General features: G+C 39.6%; 1 protein-coding gene across 10 annotated transcripts in view; it reads right to left on the reverse strand.

Moving 5' to 3' along the window:
• The window catches only part of ROBO2 (roundabout guidance receptor 2), a 1,381,003-nt gene that overhangs the window by 1,151,323 nt on the left and 204,887 nt on the right, over window positions 1–24,793 (reverse strand). The window lies entirely within an intron of this gene.

Here is a 24,793-nt window from a genome sequence, read left to right on the forward strand (position 1 = left end):
TTAGACCTGCTGAAAGGTTTGCTTTCATCTGGTACGTCTCTACTTATGACCACTAGAGGGGAAAGACTTCCAACAGATATGTGAATCTATAATAATTTCAAGACAAAATAACATCCTGATCTGATGCTAATAGTGTAAGAAGCATTTAAAATTAATTAATAATATCTGTAGCTCTTATTTTAGTTGTGTGTACAATATAAGCATATTTCACTTTCCTTTCAAATCAGCTTTATATAGATGTGTAATCTGTGGGAAAAGACATTAAAAAACTCCTTTTCAGGTCAGTGAACTTGTATCAAAGAGAAAAAGAACATTATCCGCAGCCTTGGATGTGCGGGTGAGATTAAGATTTAGTAACCTATTTCACCTGCACTATGATGGAACCATTCGGTTTGAGATAAAAATAATCTCTCGTTTAAACATGTACAGCACTACATTAAAGGGCAGCTATCAGGAAAATAAATAATCCCTATCTTTCGACAACATAGCGACACGTGTACAGTCAGCTTTGTGTCAATTTTTAAATATTTTTAAATATTATTTCACATTGATATTTGGTGTTTGATATTTGACATTTTTTTAAAAATACTTCTGCAATCAACAGTGTTACAATAGTGACTGCAAATTGTAGGGGTTGTAGGGGAACTAGATTGGACAGCGGTTCCTGCCAAGCTGGCCCAGGTCCTCACCATTTCTTTTTCAGATAGGTCACATGCGTACTTGCCTTTAGGAGCAACTCTGCCATGTTGTGTCACTCAGACTCTGAGCCTAAAGCCCCGTACACACGCAACGAATTTCCGCCAACCGGTCGTCCGTCTTTTGTCCAGAGTTCTGTCTGTTGGTTGGCATGTGCTCTAGACTGCACACAAATTTTCCCATATGACAGAATTCTATTTTAGAAGAGATGTCATGTGTTGGATTGCTTTCTATGTGTTCTTTCATCTCTGAGCATGCCTAGTCTTGCTCATAAGATTTTTCCCCGTCGAAATCTGTACTAATGAGACGAAAATCGGCCGTTGTGTTGACGGACAACAAAAATTATATAGCCTGCACACCAGAATTTTTTCGGCCCGAAAAGTCGGAGTCGGTTGTCGGAAGCACCATACTAACAAGCCGAAAATCGGCAGATCGGTCGTCGGATGAAATTTCCCGGCCAAATTTCTTATCGTGTGTACGGGGCTTAAGACTTACTCTCCTCTGTGCACTCACATAATCCTGGGACATTGGCCTGTTTCTTTGAACAATGAATATCCACACGAAAGTGAATCTTCAAAGATTTAGTATAAAAAAATGTGAATAACAACCTGGTACAACTTAATCTCTTCCTCTTTATGGTGCATAACACAACAGTACCATTAACAAAAACTCTTAAGTTCCAGCCATCTTTCTAAATGCTCTTTCATAAGTGCCCCAACCATGGGTCCTCACACGGAGACTCTAATGGGGTCCAGGCCCAAAAGACCCATTATACTCCAGGCTACAGACCTGCATGCTGTAAGTCAGGGGTAGCCAGTTTCCATCCACCTTCTCCACTAGGGTACCACCCATATCAGAATATAAAGGGCACAGTACACCTTCCAACAGCATAACTAGGCAGCGGTATCCGTAAAAGGGCATTACCACCTGCCAACAGGGTGGCAACCTACCAACTTCATATTATCTTTGGTCCCTCCCATACTTCCATATAGCAGCAGTGATGGAGTGAGGAAAAATATTCCTGTTCAGTCTGTCACTGCAGTGGTGAAAAAAAATGGGGCAATCAAATTGTGCAATACCCTACTGTGCACCTCGTAGACCAGAGCTGGGGGTCAATTACATGTGTTGTATGCAAATCAGCTGATGAAGAGCATGTTGAAAAAAGTAGAGAGCAGAGTGAGCAGACAGATGTTCTTTCTGTATTAGCAGTGGTGGATATTTTTCTACTTCACATAGATCCTAACTAATTCAGCATTCAGGAGGACCACAAAGTGAACAGAATGAAGCAAAAATTCTGTAAAAATCACTTTGTAGTCAGGGCTATCCTGAAAAAGTCATCTGGACTTCCACTGGATCCCTTTTACTGTATTCGCAGGGGATACCCCCCCCCCCCCCACACACACACACACAAACACACACACACACACAAACACACACACACACTTTTCCTGCACCCCTCAGTGGTTTCTGGGCTCTCTTGTTACTCCCCAAGAGACTGTAATTACAACAGATGATACCAGCATGGTGAATATAAGGATACTCGATCTTGATGTCAGGACTCTGTGCAGGCCAATCAAGTTCCTCCACCCCAAACTCGCTCATCCATGTTTTTATGGACCTTGCCTTGTGCACTGGTGCACAGGCATGTTGGAACAGGAAGAGGCCATCCCCAAACTGTTCCTACAGAGTTGGGAGCATGAAATTGTCCAAAATGTCTCTGTATCCTGACACTTTAAAGCGGAGTTCCACCCTGGATTTTTTTTTTTTTTTTTTTTAATACCCCCGGGACAGTCAGGGCTAGTGCATTCCACAATGGCTAGCCTCTGATCTGTCCCGGGTTGCACTTACCTGCAAGACGAAATACTTACCTTGCAAACGTCTTGTCCAGCGCTGCCATCTCAGATGTGGGCAGCTTGAAGCCAGCGCGTCCTCTTCGGCGTCTTCTTCCGCCTTCTTTGGTCCCACGATGCTCTGCGCCGGCCCCGACGTCACTTCCGGGTCGCGCGCGTCACCCCTCCACAGCTTCTGGGCATGCCCAGAAGCTGTTTAGAAGGGGATGATGCGCGCGACCCGGAACTGACGTCGGGGCCGGTGCAGGCGCAATGATTCCTGGGAGCTATGACGTCCAGCTCCCAGGAATCATTGCAGAGCCAGGAAGTGACGACGGGCCGCGGCCGAGGAAGGAGGAAGAAGGAAGTAAGGTAAGTATATTTTCTTCGCTACGAGGTAAGTAAAAAAAAAAAAAATATGCGATTATCCATTTCTTTTTCAGGTGACCCGGAGCGAGAAGATGGAGGTAAGTATAAAAATAGGGTGGAACTCCACTTTAACCACTTAAGCCCCGGAGGATTTGGCTGCTAAACGACCAGAGGGCATTTTGCGATTCGGCACTGCGTGACTTTAACGGACAATTGCGCGGTCGTGCGACGCTGTACCGAAACGAATTTGGCGTCCTTTTTTTCCCACAAACAGAGCTTTCTTTTGGTGGTATTTGATCACCTGTGCGATTTTTTGATCACGCGCTATAAACAAAAAAAGAGCGTAAATTTTGCAAAAATAGCAATATTTTTCCCTTTTTTTTATATGAAATTCCCCCAAAAAAAAAATGTAAAAATCAAAATTTTTTAATATTTTCGGCCAATTTGTTTTATGCTACCTATGTTTGGTAAAAAAAATCGCAAAAAGCGTATTTTGATTGGTTTGCGCAAAAGTTATTGCGTTTACTAACAAAGGGAAAGATTTTTGTCATTTTTGTTGTTTTTTTTTTTAACGCGTAATGGCGATCTGCGATTTTTTTTGCGGTACTGCGACATTGCGGCGGACAGATCGGACCCTTGACTGACATTTTTGACACTTTTGGGGTTACCAGTGACATTTCTACAGTAATCAGTGCTATACATATGCACTGTTACTGTAAAAATGCACTGGTAGTGAAGGGGTTAACTTTATTTGAGAGGGAGGGGCTGTGTGTGTCCCTAGGGGCGTGATTCTAACTGTGATTGGCTGTGGCTTCAACTGTATGCAGAGTGATCAATGGATCTACATAGTAGATCCATGTGATCAGCTCTCATACAGAGAGGAGAATGACAGGCAGCTTGTTTACACAAGCTGCCTGACTATCTCCCTCTCCCCCGCCGATCACAGAGTGGCCGGCGGCGATCGGGTCCGCCGGTCACGCGCGCGGGGGGGTCCGTGACCACGCGGGAGCGCGCCTCCGGCGGCGCGCGCTCGCTCCCTAAACCCTCACAGGCGAGCGACGTAGACCTACGTCACTTTGCCTGTGAGGGGCTGACCGCCGCCGTAGATAGTCGTGCGGCGGTCGGCAAGTGGTTAAGGGGCCAAGCCCGACCCCTGAAAAACAACCCACACCATAATCTCCCCTCCACCAAATGATTAGGACCAGTGCACAAAGCAAGTTCCATAATGACATGAATGAGCAAGTGTGGGGTGGAGGAACTTGACTGGCCTGCACAGAGTCCTGGCCCTTAACCTGATAGAACACCTTTGGGATGAATTAGAGTGGAGACTGCGAGCCAGGCTTTCTCACCCAACATCAGTGCCTGACCTCACAAATTAGCTCCTGGAAGAATGGTCAAACATTCCCATAGACACACTCCTAACCTTGAGGACAGCCTTCCAAGAAGAGTTGAAGCTGTTATAGCTGCAAAGGGTGGACCAACTCAATATTGAACCGTATGGACTAAGACTGGAATGCCATTAAAGTTCATGTGCATATAATGGCAGGTGTCCCAAAACCTTTGGCAATAAAGTGTATATACATAAGCACACGCATGTGTGTTTAAGCTTTGGGGCGCATACCCTAATGCAATAGGCTGTGCAAACCTACAGTCCCTGCCCTCAAGGTGGTTGCAATCTAAGGCCCTTATCTAACATACATACTATACATACTAGGGCAAATTTAGACAGTAGCCCAATTACCAACCAGCATGTCTTTGGAGTTTGGGAGGAAACTCATACAAGCACAGGGAGAACATAAAAATTCCATGCTGATTTTTTATGGCAAGGATCAAAACAAAGGACCCCAGTGCTACAAGGCAGAAATAATCAGCCACTGTGCCGCAGATGAATAGGGCAGACCCCTTATTTGGTCCCTGACAGCTCACTGAAGAGTAAACCTGGGAATGGGAGCTTCCAGTTGGATTTCTGCTTAGCCAGACTGGAAATACATTGCAAATACTGTGGGCAACATATTGGCTACCTGATTAGCACTTTTGCCTAGCAGCACTAGGGTCTCATTGGCTTGTATCCCAACCAAGGCACTGCCTGCATGGAGTTTGTAAGTTCTCCCTGTGCCTGTCTGGGTTGTCTCTGGTTTCCTCCCATACTCCAAAGACATGCTGGTAGGTTAACTGGTTCCTGTCTAACTTGACCTTAGTATATGGATGAATGTGAGTTAGGGAGCTTAGATTGTAAGCTCCTTGAGGGCAGGGACTGATGTGAATGTACAATATATATGTGACAGTGCTATATATATATCTGTGAATAAAAATAAATATTACTGTTCCTCCCATTGTTCTCTAGGTGGCTAATTGCTTTTATCCCACCAGTTTTTTAGCAGCCATTTCACAAGGATACTGGCCACTCATTATATAATTAAATAAAATCATCAATATATGAAGCAGCAATCATGCTAACATAAAAGTCACACTAAACAAATCATCTTAGTTAAAGATGATAATAATATCTCAAAATGTGTCTAAAAGCTGAAAATAAATGTCTTTTTTCTCTTGGTCATTTTTTTTTTATAAAATAAAATAAAAGGTTACTGAAATTAAACAGTAAAATATTTCCAACCTTGATGTCACCAAAGTGGTCATATATTTATGATATGTCGCACCTAGTGTCCCTGGACAAATGTTCAGCGACTGAGAATATTCTAATAATTCTAAATGACTGCAGAGTATATGACACAAGCTCACCCTTCCAGGAAAGAGCGAGGACCGCCGGCCAAGCCAGCTCCATCAGCTTGACGTACAACATCATTTCTTTTCTGCCTTCAACCTAAGGAGTGAGGTCTTATGAAGTTATACTTTTCACAATCCATAAAACTCTCTGCTAATGCAGATTTTCTTTGTTTCCGGTAAAGGTATCTTATCCCTTCAATGTATTGCATGAGTCTGTTATTGATAGTGCAGCTTTATAGACATAAGAGACACAAGTACAGAACCAAGGGCTACATAGAGAGCTGTCCTACCTGCCAAAGGATTTGAATTTCTGTCTATCCAGTCCTGAGATTTACACAGTTCTGTCAGTCAGCACAGATGGGTTGGTAACTTGACATTTCTCTACTGCAGTTAAAGTGTGATTAAACTCAGACTTTAAAAAAAAATACTCTCATTAAATGCTATATAACAGAGTGTTCATACTCATAAAGCAACTAAAGCATTTGTTTTGTGTACAGTGAAATATACCTGGCTGATCCTGCCTTCAGCTGTCCCTTCCATCTTCTCTGTGACCCCACTGAGATTGTGTAGACCAGCTGGTGTCCTCTATGGAGCATGCTCAATTTCAGTTTCCTTCATTTCCTCCTTTTTGTTATCTGTGCAGCCCACATAACTATAGAGTCACACATGTGGGCATATACACAATAGTAACATACACTCCCCTCCCTCCTACCTCTTCCATGCCCTCCTATTGCGAAACATTATGGGGACGGGATATAGTATGCTGATTGATTACATTCACTAAGGAACTCACCAAAAATTCTTAGTTTTAATATAAATCATGTGACCACACAACAGAGCTGCAGGAATCAGATACTTAGAGGATTTAACAAAAAATCCAGTGGCATGATACAAATAATTGTATGTGAATGAATTATGACAATTAAAATGTCTCTGTTTAGTATCTCTTTAAGCAAAAGTCCCTCTGTTCTTTCCTACTGTCAGGATGCTTCTTTTAACCACATTTGCATGCAGTATACTACTTTAAAGGGATTGTAATGGCAGAAGATTTTTTTTATCTTAATGCATTCTATGCATTAGGATTAAAAAACATTTTGTGTGTGCAGCAGTCCCCCTCATCCCCCCCCCTAATACTTACCTGAGCCCATCTTTATCCAGCAATGTTGCAGGAGTGCTTCAGCTGCCCAGGACTCCCCTCCTGATTGGCTGAGACAGCGGTGCGGCGCAATTGGCTCCCACTGCTGTCAATCAAAGTCAGCCAGCCAATAAGGAGAGAGAGAGGGGAGGGCGGGGCTGGGTTGCAACTCTGTGTCTGAATGGGAGCTGTGACTCAGCTCAGGTGCCCCCATAGCAAGCTGCTTGCTGTGGGGGCACACAACAGGAGGGAGGAGCAAGGAGCACAGTGGAGGGACCCGAGAAGAGGAGGATCTGGGCCACTCTGAAAAACCAACTGCACAGAGCAGGTAAGTACTGTATAACATGTTTTTATGAAAAAAAAAAAAAAAAAAAGACTTTTCTATCACTTTAATTCCTAGTCTGTACAGTGGATTACAAAAGGCTGATACCAAGACAAGGAATAAGTATAACAGGTTTATTGAAATACAAACTTTTTTTTTTTTCTTGGAACTGGAGGGGAATAATAAAATACATTGAAACTAGATGAAGTTTGTAAAATGATCACACATATAAAAGAGTGGTCGATTATACTACACAAGGAGGTTTCAATAATTTGAATATTGTATAGAAATATTTACCTATTCACTGTATGTTAATGGAATGTCCAACTAATATGATAACTAGATAACTGGAGACAAGAGTTTTGTTTAATAAATTGTATGTATGTGTTGTGTAAAAAGAAAAGCTTGATAAAGATTATTTAAAAAAAAAAATATATATATATATATATATATATATCGATCTGTGAGGACTGTCTTTTGCCCTTTCATGTGCATCGTATTAAAAAAGCTCATAATTTATTACACATTTCTATTTTTTAAAGCATTGTATAACAGAAGATCTGCTGGCACCTACTGTACTTGTGCTTTGGGGTGCCATTCTAAGAGCCGGTTCACATAGTCGTGACTCGACTTGCCAGGGCGACCTGTGAAGTTCATATCATTGAAGTCAATGCAGGTCGCTCCAGGTCCCCCTAAAGTAGCTCAGGACCCTTTTTCTAAGTCGGAGCGACTTATGTCGCACCTATTAGAACGGGTCCTGTGCTAATCTATGGCAGGCTACCCGCGGCGACTTGTCAGGCGACCAGGTCGCCTGACAAGTCGCCCCAGTGTGAACCGTCTCTAAATGAATGGCATTGCAAGGCAACATATGGTCTATTTATAATTTGCAAAACTAGTTATTTAGCAAAACTGCATTTGTTTTGAAAAAACTAAGCAGGGTGAATGGGGAAAATGCTATGTTGTTGAGTTATTTCCTCTTCTGGTTGAATGTTCTTCAATTTTCAGAGCTAATAAGGAAGGTCCATTCATAAAACACATAGAGGGAATCAGAAAATTCTAGCATTTTGGCCACTAGATGGGGCTGAGTATCATAGAAAATAAATAAATGAATTAAGTAGAGAAACAATGTAACACTTCTACAGAAAGCTGGAGGAAATGAGCAAATAAACAGGGATTCTGTAGTAGCAATAGTTACATGTTTTTGCTTATTTGTTTGCCATTTGCCAACATTTTCTAGAATTGTTACATTATATCTCTAAGATGTATCTATTCCCTTTGATCCTTAGCGCCGTCTAGTGGACATATTGCAGTTTATTCCAGATTTACTCTTTTTGAATGAGCTCTTTCTTACTGCTCATAATATTTGAAGAACATTTGGCCAGAAGGGAAAACAACCTATGGGCATTCCAGTTTGGGACATTCTCACAACTACTGGTTACTTTGCACAGAACGAATGTGCATGCAGTTTCAATGGTCAAATAGCTATCCACATTTTTTTATAACTACACCCTAAAAAGTGTTATGCATTACTATGTGGTGTGGTAAAATACACATTGCCACAATACATAGCTTTTCCATGCAAACAAGATCAACTGCATAGAAGCATCTTTAAAGTTGTTCTAAAGGCTGAAGGTTTTTACCCTAATGCATTTTTTGCAATAAGGTAAAAAATCTTATGAGCGCATATCTACAACCCCCTATACTTAACTGAGCCCAATCTTGATCCAGCCTTGTTCATGAGAGCAGTGGCTCTTTCTCTCCCTAGGCTCAGTGACAGCAGCAGGAGCCATTGGCTCCTGCTGCTGTTAATCATAGCCATTAAGGAGAGAGTGGGGGGCAGGGCCATGCTAAGCTCTGTGTGTCTATGAAAACACAGAGCCAGCTTGGGAGTGAGCCCACACAAGGGCCCCCTTAGCAAGTGGCTTGCTATAGTGGGCACCTGGCGGTTGGGGGAGCCAGTAGTGCCAGTGGGGACCAGAAGTGGAGGATTTGGGCTTCATGTGCAAAACAAATGCTTGCAATCACTGTGAGTTATCATAGAAGCAAAGTAATTGGATTTTCTTCTTAGTTTATACCTGCTTAACTGTTAAGGGTATGCCTACTTTAAATCTATATGTGAGGATGGCAGATAGAGGCAGGAGGGTACAATAACATTACTTTTATGGAAGAAGTGTTTTTTTCTTTAGTGACCACTGTTGGTATAATTGGTGTTACATGGAGCTTCTCATTAATATGTGTTTATTATATAACAGATGTAAAGTGTTATAAAGATGCTGCATCCCTTTTAATGACAGATCCTTCCTAGTTCAAATGCCATAGAACCAGGTGAAGATGCTTTGTGCTGACTCAACAAAATGTCATTAATTGCTGGACATTGATTTTAATTGATCGGCAAAGTCTTTCTCAGTTTAACAGCTGCTGCTCAGCATAACTTTAAATAACCTATTATATATCAGTTACCAGCCATTACTGCTGTCAGATCTCTTCATTTGCTGACATACACTGCCAGTGCCATACCACATTGCATGTTGCCTTTAATAATTTTATATATATATATATATATATATATATATTTTTTTTTTTTTTTTTTTTATTTATATATTAAATCAATCTGTAATAATTCAGTGATAACATAATAATAAACCTATGCATTATGCACAGATTTGTGATTGGCTGTTATAGGCTGTACATTGTTCTTTGCACTGCCTTTAAATCTGGCTCACATTTTTTTTTTTTTTTTTTTTGCGTTCTAAATAGATTTGGGAAGAGATGAACAATATGTCAGGTTTATACTTCTGGAAAAAGGATAATAAAGGATAAATAGCCTATTTTAGAAAACCCAATCAAGTCAAATACAGAAACGCAAATCTGCAGACCAGATATTATTATTGGCTTGGGGTCTTTTCTTTTTTATAAGTACTACAATATACAGGCAGCTTCAGGTGTTTCTCCAGAAAGAAAAACCTGAAAAACAAAAACAATCAATCACAAGAAATCTAATTATATAAAAAAAAATGTATTCAGTTCATTCACAGTGCCCCCCCCCCCAAAGATGTATTAGCTCCTCCCTCTCCAGATATAATATCACTCAGCTTAAATGTCTATTAATATAGATCACACAAAGTGAATCATTATGTAATATAGGTTAATAGAATAAACTATTACTCAAAAAAATTAAAAAAAATAATGTGCAGCAACCATTTAGATCTGATATATACTGTATACCAGTCACCCCACTAGCACAGCAACATCAGGCCCTGCTTGCCTTGGCCATGCACCTCATAGTCATTTGTCAGACACACAAGTGGGACTTATCAACCCTTTAGAACTTGCATCTCTGGTCTAGTGATTGTGAAGAATTAATGCTTTGACCACTCTATGACGATTTTATTACCGTTTTGTATGACTGAAGCAGTAAAAACAATTGTTTTGGTCACGTGGACATTTTATTCTGTTCTTTTTTTTGCCACAAGTGGACTGAGGGATAATTTTTTGGCATTTCAACTGAACTTTCTCTAGTAACAGTCTTGGTAAATGCTCCTCTATTACAGCAAGTTCATTGTGTGCAGTTTTATACCATTTGAAGAGGACTTTCCCCTGTTGAGCCAGCTATTTTTCAAGCACAATGTGACTATATAACACATTGAATAGTCTAATATGTGGGTTGGGAAACCCCATTATGTGGCAATAGGACTAAATTTCCTTGAGTCACAATTTTTGTATGTGATCCATTCCTCCACCACAATCTTGCCACAGTAAGCCTATGATTTTCCTGAGGTATGTAGCTACACACGGCTTTAGGAGGACCTGACCTTGATCAGACAATTACTTTTTGGAGTCCTGTGTGGATATACATTATATGGAGTGATGTAAGTTGTACAGTAACATCCCAAAATATACTTCAATTATACCTGTTGCACACATCAGAAAAGACTGCTCCTATATTCCAAGTGATTTAACCTTTTAGGCTATATATCTGATACCGCATCCTCTTAAGATACGTTGGTAGTTGCTCTGATGGGCTCTGAATGTACCTCATTATTATGTGCACGACTAAGATAGTATGGACTCATCACACTTGATTTGTATTAATATAAGTTTAAGGTAAATGACATCATACAGCTTATTAGCGAATAATGTGCTCTCAATTCATAGAAGTCTTTGTTTTTTTGGATTGACTGTACTGCAAATTGATCCCCTTCAGGTGAGATAACTAATGGTACTTCTTTTTAATTGCTTTTAACCTCCCTGGCGGTATGATTATGTCAGGAATTACATACCAAAAGCGGTACAATTCTTTTCATGGAAATTTGGCGTTATGTATTATAGGCCTACAATTCTTAGTAATTACTGACTTAAACCTGACCAAAACAAGAGTCTAGTAGACATCCCAGATGTGATAAATTTGAAACACAAACACGTGAATTATAATTGAATCAATAATATTATTTTATTATTTAATATATAATATATATATAATAAAATTATATTATTGATTAGATTATAATTCATGCATTATATATTATATATAGATATATGTGTGTGTGCATATATATATATATATATATATATATATATATATATATATATATACACATACATATATATATATATATATATATATATATATATATATATGCATATATATATATATATATACCGGTGTATATATATATATATATATATATATATATATATATATAATATAAAATGTGTTTTGTGTTTTGTGCAACGTTTTTTTTTTTTTTTTTTTAATTTCCCTCCCTAGTTCCGCTCCCATGCAGCATTGCTGCTGCAGGGAACGGAACTAGGAAGTGATCAGAGCGACGGAGACCGACGGAGGAGCGGCGGGACTCTCGGTTGGCGGTCACAGCAATGAGAGATCATCGCTGGATCGCCAGGATAAGGTAAGAGAACACCGCTGCGCTCTCTGCAATCCACCCCGAGCGTGACTCGGGGTTACCGCTCCTGGTATGAAAAACCAACCCCGAGTCACGCTCAGGATTACCGCTAAGGAGGTTAATATATTGGGGGGGGGGACTAAAAAATCTCTAGGGGCAGCCAACCAAATAAAGTTATTTTTTAATACAATTAAAGCTGTTATGATTGATTGAAAGGTGTAGAACTTTTTAGGTATATTACTATCTCTGACACCATTGGGAAAATGTGCTAAAAATGTGTTTCCTGGTGCCAACATAGCAGCATCCATGTGCCATTATCCAGCTTGGCACCGTAAAAGGAAAATTACGGTAAGTATTTGATACAATTTTTCATGTGTTCCCATTGGAATGATTTCCTGTCAATTTGTGTCTTGGTAGGTAGATGTGGGATTACTCCCCAAGGGGGAAACAGATGGAAAAAAAAATCTGACAGAGACTGTAACCCCTCTAAAAGTTTAGGCTGGAGTTGGGATTTATGGCTCACTTACTACTTTCAGGTACATTAATGCAAATGCCTTAGGTTTAATTGTTATTCTCATAAGTCTCTATAAGAAGATTACATTTTAGTTTCACACTCAGTTGCTTTAGAAATGCCTATAGCATTGTAAATAAGTTAAGGAGGTGTTTGTAATGCATTCCCTATAGCTTGTGAAACTGATTTTTTTTTTTGCTAAAGAAAACTGCGTGGGTCTGAAACTCTTTGCTGAACCCTCACAAGTGTGTTTAAAAAAGCGATTACAGTGTGCTTCTGCCTACTTGATTCGAGGCCTTTGGCCAGCTTTCCAATGTTTTAATGCCTTCCTAACAGTAAAGGCAAAATCCAAATCAACGTGAAACAATGTAAAGTGAAGAAAACACACTATAAATTCTTAAAGTGGAGCTCTGTCTGGAAAAAAAAAAATAAAAGTCAGCATCTACAAATGCTATAGCTGCTGACTTTTAATATAAAGACACTTATCTGTCCAGGGATCCTGCAATGTCGGCACCCAAAGCCAATTCGTCCTTTGGCTCGGGTGCAGGCACCAGCATTACAAGTAAGGGAACCCGGCAGTGTAGTCTTCAGGCTTCACAGTGGGGTTCCTACTGTGTATGCGCAAGCTTTCTGAATGGTCCCCCCTTCTTCTGGGGCACACACACAGGTCCCAAAAGGCAGCGGGGGGAAGGAGTAGGGGCTGGATATGTCGGTGATCTTACCCGGAAGTGGGAGCTGGTACCTGTCAAAACCAGATGCCCGCTCCCCCCTCCTCCAAAAAGTGCAAAATGTGGCAGTGGAGGGTGCGAACAAGGGGAGCTTTCCCTTTTGGGTGAAACTCCCCTTTAATATGTACTAATTACCAATAACTATTCACTATTGATATAAGGTATAGACACAGGCTTTGCAAAGCTTTTGGAATGCTCTAATAACGTGAAGAAAGACACCCATTCTTTGTGCCACTTTGAATGTTGCCTTGGGGGCTTTTGAAGGCCTAATTCTGAATAACTTTTGGCAGAATAGTGTATTTGGGTGTCGCCACCCATATATTATTTTTTATATTTTGCCTGGACTTCTTTTTGAAAAAGTCGGATTTTATATTTCCATAAGCAGGACTTTGTCCTATATAGGGCTTGTAGCCCTGAAAAGTGTCGGCTGTCGTAAGTAAATAACTCATTCTATTTACAAAGTTGAACTTCATTCTGGTGAGTGTCAGTCTAATACTGTGAAGGATAATGTGGCACTTAAATGCTTTCAATTTGATAACATGAGCCGTATCATTCGTCTAATAGTAACAATTCAAGGATAGAAAGCAATTACCCTCTACTTTAGGATTCAGTTCCAACTACAGTGGATCAATATAATGGGTCTTTTAGTCCCAGGAACTGTCAATCTCAGCGCATTTATTTTGTGGCACTTGCTAACATACAGCGATATCAGTTAAGGCTCTGAAGATTGTTACTTATCTATCTCTATTTAAGGGTACTAGTAGAGATGAACAGAAAATATGTACCTTAAGACAAGTAAATGACTAATATAACCCATATATTTATGTGTTCTACTTCTATTGCTCTGCCCGTTGCCTTCATATATTTTATGAAGATGGCTTCACTTTGACTGCATGTATTTTCCAGATGTTACTCTGCTTCTTCATGGTGTAATACAATATTTCTTTGCAGCTAGAAGATTAGATATCCAGTGCAGTGTCAGAAAGAATCGAGTTTTGCTAAGAATTTGAAGCTAAACTCCAGCAAGATGTGAAAAAGTATCATTTAATCCAGTGATATATTAATTCAGTGGATACTGTAATGATTTTCTGTCCGTTTTTTTGTTCATTTTTTAAAGCCCAACTAATTTTTTTACGTGTATGTTGGCCTGGCAATGGCTTTATTGCCGAAACCTGTTGCCATGTTGAAGCTTTGATTCAAATTGTTGATTTCAGGAGTTTCCAGTCAAGGGTACTGTTGGTGCTACAACATACATTTAAGATAAATATTTGCTTCCAACTTTGTGGCAAGTTAACGGAAGGTGTTTTTCTGCTGCAACATGTTAGTTCCCCTGTGGAAAAAGCCAGCTCCATAAAGGCACGGTTTTATGATTTTGTTGTAGATGGACTCAAGTGGCCTGCACAGAGCCCTGACCTCAACCCTACCGAATACCTGAAATGAACTGGAATGTTGATTGTGAGCCAGATCTCTTCAAACAACCTGACCAATTGTTCTCCTGGCTGAATGGGCACAAATTCCCACAGACACACTCTAAATTTATATGAAAGAATGTTTGCTCATGTCAAACGGCCGTGCATCATGCTTTATATTGGTTTGATGCAAGGTTTAGCATAGTGGTAGGCAACCCTGGAAATGTGAAGATCTACCTGAACAACATGAAAGAGATCAAAGAACACCAAGGTGCAGTGAGCTTTCTTTCTTTCTTTCTTTCTTTCTTTCTTTCTTTCTTTCTTTCTTTCTTTCTTTCTTTCTTTCTTTCTTTCTTTCTTTCTTTCTTTCTTTCTTTCTTTCTTTCTTTCTTTCTTTCTTTCTTTCTTTCTTTCTCTCTTTCTTTTTTTAAGGAGATAACATAGCAAGGCCCTGTTAAAAACCATTGAAGGTCTCAAAAAGTTCAGGGGCCAGTAGTAAGCAATGCAGAATTCTGGGGTCCATAGTATTTAACACAGAGTTCAAAGGTCAGTATATGCAATGCACCGTTCAGAGGTTAGTAGGAAGTAAAGCTATATGTAGGGTTCAGAAGTAAGTAATGCAAAGTTCAGTGGTCCAGTGGTCAGTAGTGTGTAATGCAAAGTGCAGTGCAGTGACTTTTGACTCCTGCACTTGGCATTACATACCACCGACTGTTAAACTCTGAGTTACTTACTCCTGACCCCTGCACTCTTCTATACATACTGCTGACCGCTACACTCTGCATTACATATTACTGGCCTTTGAACTCTGTGTCTGTGTTTGTAACAGAAAAAAATTACTTGAAGATGAACACTTTAAAAATAACTCAAAATATGCGCTTACAATGATTCAGCCTTTTATGAGTAAATAAGACTGTGTGCCCACTCAAAACCAATTATCTATCAGGTACTATAAACTTGAACTCTTTGAACACGGTTACAAATATCATAAAATATAGCTTTAATAACAATGTTAAAATTGGACAAAAAAGCTAAAGATATACACTAAAATGCTTTGGGACCTGTGTGATATATTAGAAATTAGAGAAGGCTCAAATAACAGTATATCAAAAAATTCCTTTCATTTCACACCTTTCTTGCAAAAGATCCCACATGGGACATGTAAAATTAGATCTACTATACTGTGAAGCAGATAGTCCATGAATCAGAACCACACTTTTTACTGAAGAAAGTTAGAGTGTAGGGTCTTCACTGTATCCCCACTGCATAGCCAGGTAAAAATCCAAAGAATTCAGTGATATGGTTTCACAAGCATAAAATGTCAGTAATCATTAAGTAAATGAATGGAAATATAATAAATGGAAATAAAATGGAAAGCAAAATGGACAAATGATAATGGAAGTCAGCAGAGCTTCTGCTCATTTACTAAGCTCTGGAACTATCCCTTCTGCAGAGTGCAACTGCGCTTTATAAACTGCAAAGTCTATTTGCCTTTAGTAAATCAATCCCGCTGTATCTTATGAAAGTGGAGCTAATTAAGACCAACTCACTTTTGAGGTACAGAGGAAAAATGACTCAGACAGATTTTGCCAAATGTCTTGTGTGCATTCTAAAAGTGGCACAGCATAAGCCAAATTCAAGTACGGATTCAAGTACAAGGTCTAGCCAGGTGCATGAATTTGGTGCATGCTGCACCACTTTTAGAACACATGAGAGACGCTTTAGATGTGAGAACAAAATCTATCTTTATGAATTTGAGGAGACATTGTACCATTCTGCCTACTAAACAAAAACAAAAAAAAGAAGAAATAACCACTTCTGGACCACCAACTGGGGGTGGGCAGCACTGGCAGGCTGATTTATGTGCATGTATGTTATCCAACCTGTTCTGGGTCAGGGGCGTACAGTGCGCCGCTCCAATGACCGCTCTGTCCACCAGACACTGCGGACTATAATTACCATATTGCAAGTGCCAGGTATCATGTGATCGCTATGATTAAACAAACTTTAATGAACAGCTTGCATGCAGTTGTGATCTGGGATTGGCCCAAAGCAATCACCTGGTTCCTGGCTACCTGTGCTATGTGATTAGCTATAGTCAAGCACAGATCCCAGCCATAAGCAATACATACTGTCACCAGTCAGTATCCCTGATCACCCCCCACACCAGTCAATATCCCTGATCACCCCCACACGTCATATGATGGTGCTGTACTGCACTGATGACAATATATAAAATAAAATAATAATACTTTCTTAATTTTCCAAAATATTGTGACAACAAATTATAACTTTAAAAAACTCACCACATCTCCTACTAAATATCTCAGACTGTCTAATTTCTATACTTTCCAAAATGGAGTAATTTGAGGGGTAGTTGTGCTATCCTAGTATTTTAAGAGGCTCAAGAAATGAGAAAGGCCATCAGTACATCTGGAGTGATCAATTTACAAATATATATACCATAGTTTGTAGACACTCTAACTTCCACACAAACCAATTAATATACACTTATTGCGATTTTATTTACCAAAGACATGTAGCAGAATACATTTTGGCCTAAATTTATGAATAAATTTGATTTTTTTTGGATATGTTCTATAACAGAACATAGAACATATATATATATATATATATATATTTTTTTTTTTTTTTTTTTTTTTATAGAAATGTTCTGTCTTCTTTTGTTTATATAGCAAAAAATAAAAAACCCAGTGGTCATCAAATAACACCAAAAAAAAAAAAAAAATCTCTATTTGTGTGAAAAAAAAATTACACAAATTTAATTTAGGTACAGTGTTGCATGACCAAACAATTGCCAATTAAAATAACGCAGTGCTGAATAACAAAAAAAAAAAAAAAAGAAGCCTTGTCATGAAGGGGATAAAACCTTAAAACCTAATAATAAAAATCAGAATACAGTATGTGCTCAATGAAAACACCCTGTCATTTCCTCTTTAAAATTATATTAGGAATCCCCCATTCAGAAACACTGTGCACACCCCTGCTCTATACAACAAATGATCAATCTAGTTGACATCATATTTACCATGCAACTTTCAAGTAACGTTCATATGTTAGGCTAGACAGACTCTTTTCAGTTATTGTATTATACAGGATATGAGTAAAGAAGTGAGATAATGAGCAAAAGAAAAAAATTTCACTTGGGCTGCAAAAATTTTCATCTGGTCTTAAAAATCTTTGTAGGATTTGTTCAGCAAAGAAGCTAATGTCAGGGTTTGAACTTTGAATTTTAGCTGAGGAAAGTTTTATTATTGTACGATGGGTCTTTGCTGAGTAATTATTATGTAAAATCCACCAAATTTTGTTAAAAGTGATTTGGACATGTTACACTGTTATTATAATTTGTCATCAAGGTATCTTCATAGCATTTACAATAGAATCCATTATTTTATGCAAACCGCAGCGGAAAATGTTAGTAATCCCCAGCTAATCCCCCCAGAATACTCCCATTTGTAAAAAATGTCTTCTCTGTAAGCGTATTGAAATAAGCGGAGCTGCTTTCCTGAGCTGACCCACTTTTTTGCTCCACTTTGGCATTTTTCCCGCTGTCCTGTGGGGCCTGATTTGCAGAACATGTCTCTATATATCAGCTTATAACATTCTGTTTGAAAATCTAAGTAATGTCAACTGCAGTCCTTTCATCAGCCATCTTTAAAATAATTTGTAATGCAAAAGCAACGATAGGAATCCGCACTGACTTTTTTTTTTACATTTCTTTTATAACCTTCTGCTTCAAAGTAACTGTGATATATTGCTTATGCACAAATTCTTAGAGAAGCCTTTAAACACAGTGGTTAAGATAAGTGCCCTATAATTTCAAGATATTATTTCATCTCTTTAAGTGTTATTCGGGTTTCATTACCATATGACATATTTTCAGATTCCTAATATTAATATTCTCTCTTCTAACCAAACGTTTGCAGCTGTTAAACCTCCTTTTTGCAAGGTTACATGTTCAGTACATTTTCCGTTCATTTATTTGAACTGTATTCTCTCTTTTCTAGCTAAATTTTATTTTTAGATGGCTTTTCTTTCGAAGGCATCATAATTATGTAAAACAAATTTAGATGTACAAGCTGACTTATCAGAAAAAAAAAATATATAATGAAACCAAAAACTGTAAAAGGCTCTTCCTGGTAAACGCTGAAAAATGTTAAAAATAGATACTCAAGAGTAATAAAGAGTATTTAAAGTGACTGTCACATTAAAAACAAAAATATTAAGCTGCCAGCAGGTGTAGCTCTCATTCCCATCTGAGGTGGTCAAATGCCCTTCTTAGTATTGGAGCTTCCCTGCTCACTTCCATCTCTACAGTCCTACCAGCCCATCACTGTGGTGGGATGTCTCCTTAACCAATAGGCACGCTCCTTCACTACCAGAGTTTGTATGGGCATCACACTTAGAATACCTGCAGAAGAAAGGATTGAACACTGGATTGAATCACTGCTGCAGGTATGTGGGCTACACCTTATAATTACTAGCAGCTTTCTCTCTAATTTCACAGACTCATTTTAAAACGTAACTCAAATTATTATTTTTTTAATTTTTGGATTGAGTGGGAGAGGGGTAGAACATGTCTAATAAGGACAAAACAGTAATAAAAAAACGTTTTTTTTTTTTTTAAACAGAATCAGGGATGCTGGGAATAACATTGGGGTAAGTACACTAAAAGTTCACTAAATTCACTCTATGTCTTAAGGGATCTTGGAAGGTTAAGGGTTATTTGATTATATATATATATATATATATATATATATATATATATATATATATATATATATATATATATATATATATATATTGTGTGTGTATATATATATATATATATATATATATATATATATATATATATACACTATATTGTCAAAAGTATTGGGACACCTGCCTTTACACACACATGAATTTTAATGGCATCCCAGTCTTAGTCTGTAGGGTTCAATATTAAGTTGGCCCACCCTTTGCAGCTATACCAGCTTCAACTCTTCAGGGAAGGCTGTCCACAAGGTTTAGGATTTTGTCTAACTATGGGAATGTTTGACCATTCTTCCAGAAGCACATTTGTGAGGTCAGGCACTGATGATGGACGAGAAAGCCTGGCTCGCAGTCTACACTCTAAATCAGGGATTCCTAAACTACGGCCCTGCAGCTGTTGCAATACTACACATCCCATGAAGCACTGTAAAACTCTGAAATTCACATGCATTACTAGGCATGATGGGAATTGTAGTTACTGAACAATTGGAGGGCCGTAGTTTGGGAATCCCTGCTCTAAATCATCCCAAAGGTGTTCTGCCGGGTTGAGGTTGCAGGCCAGTCAATTTCCACCACCCCAAACTCACTCGTCCATTTCTTTATGGACCTTGGTTTGTGCACTGGTGCGCAGTCATGTTGGAACAGGGAGGGGCCATCCCCAAACTGTTCCCACAAAGTTGGGAGCATGAAATTGCCCAAAATGACTTTGTATGCTGACGCCCTAAATCTTCCCCTCACTGGAGCCAAGGGGCCAAGCCAAACTCCTGAAAAACAACCCACACCATTATCCCCCCTCCACCAAATGATTTGGACCAGTGCACAAAGCAAGGTCCATAAAGACGTGGATGAGTGAGTTTGGAGTGGAGGAACTTGTCTCCCCACAGCAGAAGAACTGTGTTGTGAATAGATAAGCTGTGTGCTGAGCTCCCCCTCAACCACTTTAATGGCAACCCATTAGCAGCACACACCTCTCTATCGCTCCCTTGACTCTTGATTCACTTGCCAAAAGTAAAGAAAAGTTGCAAGTACTTCTGGGGATAGGGATCATGTGACAATGAAACCGGTGTTTGGAGATTAAATACTTAGGCACTTAAACTTAGTGCACACAGGCTGAATGTTGGGCGACATTGACCGGTTCAATAAAAAACAGCTGACATTCGGCCCTTGTGTATGGCAGCCAAGCATGCTGGAAAACCGGCAACTGACTGACTCCCGATGAGCGCTCTCAGCCAATGGCTGAGAGCATTGACCAGAGTGTTCTGGGGGGGGGGGGGCTGTCCTTCTGTCAGAACACAATAGAACAGGAGGGGAGATGGCTGTACTAACATCAGATTGCTAGTAAAGCGGCTCCGACCACAACTGTCAGTTTTTTTTGCTCAACCTAACTAGAGGTGTGTACCAGCCTTTAGTCATGTCACATATCTACAGGGAGAGAGATCTCAGTCCTGTGAAAGTCATGATTGAAGCTTACACAGGATTTCTTCCCATTTTGCCTGAAGGACAATAGAGTGGTGGTGGTGGCAGGTAAGTGTAAGCAGGTGCAGGGCTGACATTAAGTTGAACGTGTTGTTTTGCCAAGCACTGACAAAGAACAGTTTCCCTTTAACCACCTAAGGACCAGGCCTTTTTCTGACACTTTTTGTTTACAAGTAAAAATTTGTATTTTTTGCTAGAAAAAAATGGCCTTGTTTGCACGGGGCAGGAACCGGAAGTGATGTCATGATGCGACTCCAGTCCTCCTAGGCCATAGAAATGAGTGCAGGCCATGTTTCCTTCACTCATCTCTGAGGCCAGCCACCGACAGCACCAGATCAGCTACCGATCACCAAAGAAAGCGTTGGGGGGGGGGGGAATACACCGCTCAGACCACTTTTATCAGAAAGATCGGTGCCTGAGGGAAAAAATAATAGCAGAGTTATGGCATTTAGCTGCAGCAATAACCCTGGTATTAAATGTCAAAGTAATGATGTATTTTCCCATTTAGGTGGTCGGCAAGTAAAGATGTTGTAAACCCTTACACATACCTGGTGAAGTGACTGTCCTTTGGTGATACACAGAGATGAAAAAAATCCTCCTATATAAAATGTACCTGTTTATCTGCATTCTTATCTTCCCTACAGCCATTAAAAGTCCATAATTTATAAAGCTTGCCTGAGCTGTCAGAAAAAGGATGTAGGGAGCTGAAATTACACTCTACAGAACTCAGTGAGGGGAACTCTGAGAGCTGATTGGAGGGAAGGGACGGCAAGGGAGGGTAAAGGACCCCCCCTACACACAGGAACAGAGCCGAGGCTGTCAATCATAGGATATGTGCCTTTTTTCTTTAGGTGTCAGGAAAACTTTTCAGAAGTGGTTCATGCTCATAGCAGTAAAACAAAGCAGCAGACAGAAATTACACTTAGTGTCATTAATTGAGATACGTACACACAATGGAGGGATATGCTTTGTTCATATTTCATGTCTGAGGTTTACAACCACTTTAAGGGTTTGTTTTGGAGGTTAGGTTAAGCGCCGGTTCACACTACCGCGACGCTACTTCCCGGGGCGACCTCCGAGATCGCGGTGCGAGCAGCACGCCGCGACCTCGGAGCGGCCGCCACAGACTTCATAACATTGAAGTCTATGGCGGTCGCCTCCTGGTCGCCCCAAAGAAGCTCCGGACCCTTTTTCTAGGTCGGAGCGACTTGTGTCGCTCCTATTAGAATGGGTCCGCAGCTTCCCTATGGGAGGCGACCTGCAGCGACCTGTGAACCGAGGCTAAAGTGTATGCCAAGGCAAAAAATAAATAAACACATAATAATGAAATATGTTGTACATCTCTGCAATGCATGCAGAATTCCTCATGTTTTATCCCTGTAAATCACAAAATACTTTTACAGGTAACTATTGATTTGCCAAAATACAGTGTACTTATACCTTCCTCTTTAACATGACAACACAACTCATCTCCTCCCTCTCCTCATCAACATAACCCCTCCCTATCTTCTCCCGCTCCTCCTCATCTCTATACCCCTCCTCATCTCTATACCCCTCCTCATCTCTTCCTCCTTCTCTCCATAACCCCTCCTGTAGCAACACGCTTTCAATGGTATAATCAGTATACCAAAAGAGAGCAAATAAGGTAAGCTCCTTGTTAGAGTTTTTATACACTTTAAAGGGTGTATTTATAAAAAAAGAATTGCAAAACAATGAATCGAGTGAAAGTACGTGTACATTCATTCTGTGCAAATAGGGCAAAAAATGACTGTTATTAGGCTGGTTAAATGTTTTCCATTATAACAGAAAATATCACTTTGGCCCCTAGATGGCACTAAATATTATAGGAAATTCCCAGATGGTGCTAAGTATTAAAGGATTTTTCTATGATAATTAGCGCCATCTAGTGGCCAAATGTGATATTTTCCATTTTAAATCAATGAAAAACATTCGGCCAGCACAGGAAACTGCCTAATAGCATTCCTTTTTGCCCCATTCACAGAGAATGAAAGTATATGCATTTTTGCTAAGTGAATTGCTAGGTGAATGTTTTATAAATACACTAAGTATTCAGTTAGGAAGGATTAAATCTTAAATGTTAGAATAGTGTTTTAGCATAAGGCATATGTATTTGTATTTGCCTGTATAGAGCATACTTACTTGTTTTCTTCTAGCTTTCAAGGCCAGGAACGTGTGTTAAAACCTGTCTACTCATCCCACCTACAACTAAGGTCCATTTCATCAGTGCTCGCTATAATGTGTGCGTTTGAAGACACAATGTAGATGACATCACAGATCACTTTGTATACATTGCACTGAACATGATACAGAGATGCTTCAGATTACCATTCAATGTGATGTATTTCTTTTCAACCAGCAGCGCACAATTCCCCAGTCAAAATATTTTTTTTTTAGGATTATATTTAGTTTCAGCTGTCAAAATGTATACTGTAGTATTTCATGAATAGCGTTTTAGTCTATTGTGCTTCTGTTTCCTTTGTTCCAGCTCTGGAGTGCTTTCATTTCTGAAATGACAGCTTTATTTTCCTCGCGGATCTGCACTGAAGATTTTCCTCACTGCAGCAAGAAGAAATAAAAGTTTTGTAGGTTTAAATCTGCTCGATTTAAGGAAGTGTTTAATCTTCTAGTAGAACTTTATATTGCTTTGCATGTTTGCTGCCAGACTTTAAAGTCTGAGAAATGTACATCATTCTTCATTAACCCCTTGACACCGCTAAGCTGGGGCCCCTCTTGGCTGCCATTTATGTGGGCTTCAATGCAAGAGAGCAGTGCAGCTTTTCTATATTGTGACCTCTGTGCTTGGCTCTCATAGTGGTCAGGGCTGTCTTTAACACAGGGCAAAAGGGGCAGCTGCCCCGGGTCTAGTCATTGTTGTGGGGCCCAAAGCAGCTGCCCCTTGAGCCCCCAATTAGTTGATAAGTGGATTCAAGAGGGCCCAAGAAAGTTTTTGCCCAGGGTCCAATCAATAAAAAAGACGGCCCTGATAGTGGTCACTTGATCAGAAACCTGTTCAACTGGCATCTGATGGTGAGGGGAGTGACAGTGAGCACATCCTCAGCACACAACCTCAAGGCTTCCATGGCTGCATATTTGCAGCAGATAGGCATTAAAATAGTATTAAACCCAAAAATGAACATTTATTGTTTTGCAGCATACCAATTCTTAGATGTGATGACTGCATTAGCTTCCGTTTTTAAGCTTTATTTCTTCTATTTTCATCTGGTGATCCAGCCAGCAAGTCTGTTGTGTTTCCCAAGCCCAAGCTCTCCAGCAGAATGTATCAGTTTACAGGAATGAGGCAAACCACTGGCAGAGGGGATTTAAATTAGTTAGTTCATCTTTGAAACTGGCGGAGATGATTAAAGTCAAGATATTGCAACCACAGAACTCATTCATTAAAATATATCTAGCAATGATCTGAGTTAACCATTACAGTAAAAAAAATGGCTGTGACCAAATATATCTTCAAGAGGCTGCATTGCACTGCCAAGAGGTTTAAAGTTTATTTCCACTTTTACAGTCAAATTTGAGAAAACCCAACTATATGTTTGTTATTCCTTACCACCAAAATCCTTCTTGGATTCTGATGGCAAGGAATGCACGATTGACAGGTTTTTTAACTTGCTCCACCAATTTAATGTCATTTGATGTTTTATTGGTTGAACTACATGGACTTGTGTTTTTTTTTTCAACCTGACTAACTATGTAGCTATGCAACTATGTTTATCTTGCCCCTGTGTTCTCCTTTATGTGGGCCATACTATAAGTACGGCCCGCGCCAGATTTGGAGACGAAACAAAGCAGGGATGAGAAACTGAGAGATCAGTTAGTAAAATCAGCACACTGTACACAAATTACACATAGTTAGGTACATATTTAACCCCTTGAACACC

The sequence above is a fragment of the Pelophylax lessonae genome (genome assembly GCF_965119305.1).
Source record: "Pelophylax lessonae genome assembly, chromosome: 2".
Taxonomy (NCBI): domain Eukaryota; kingdom Metazoa; phylum Chordata; class Amphibia; order Anura; family Ranidae; genus Pelophylax; species Pelophylax lessonae.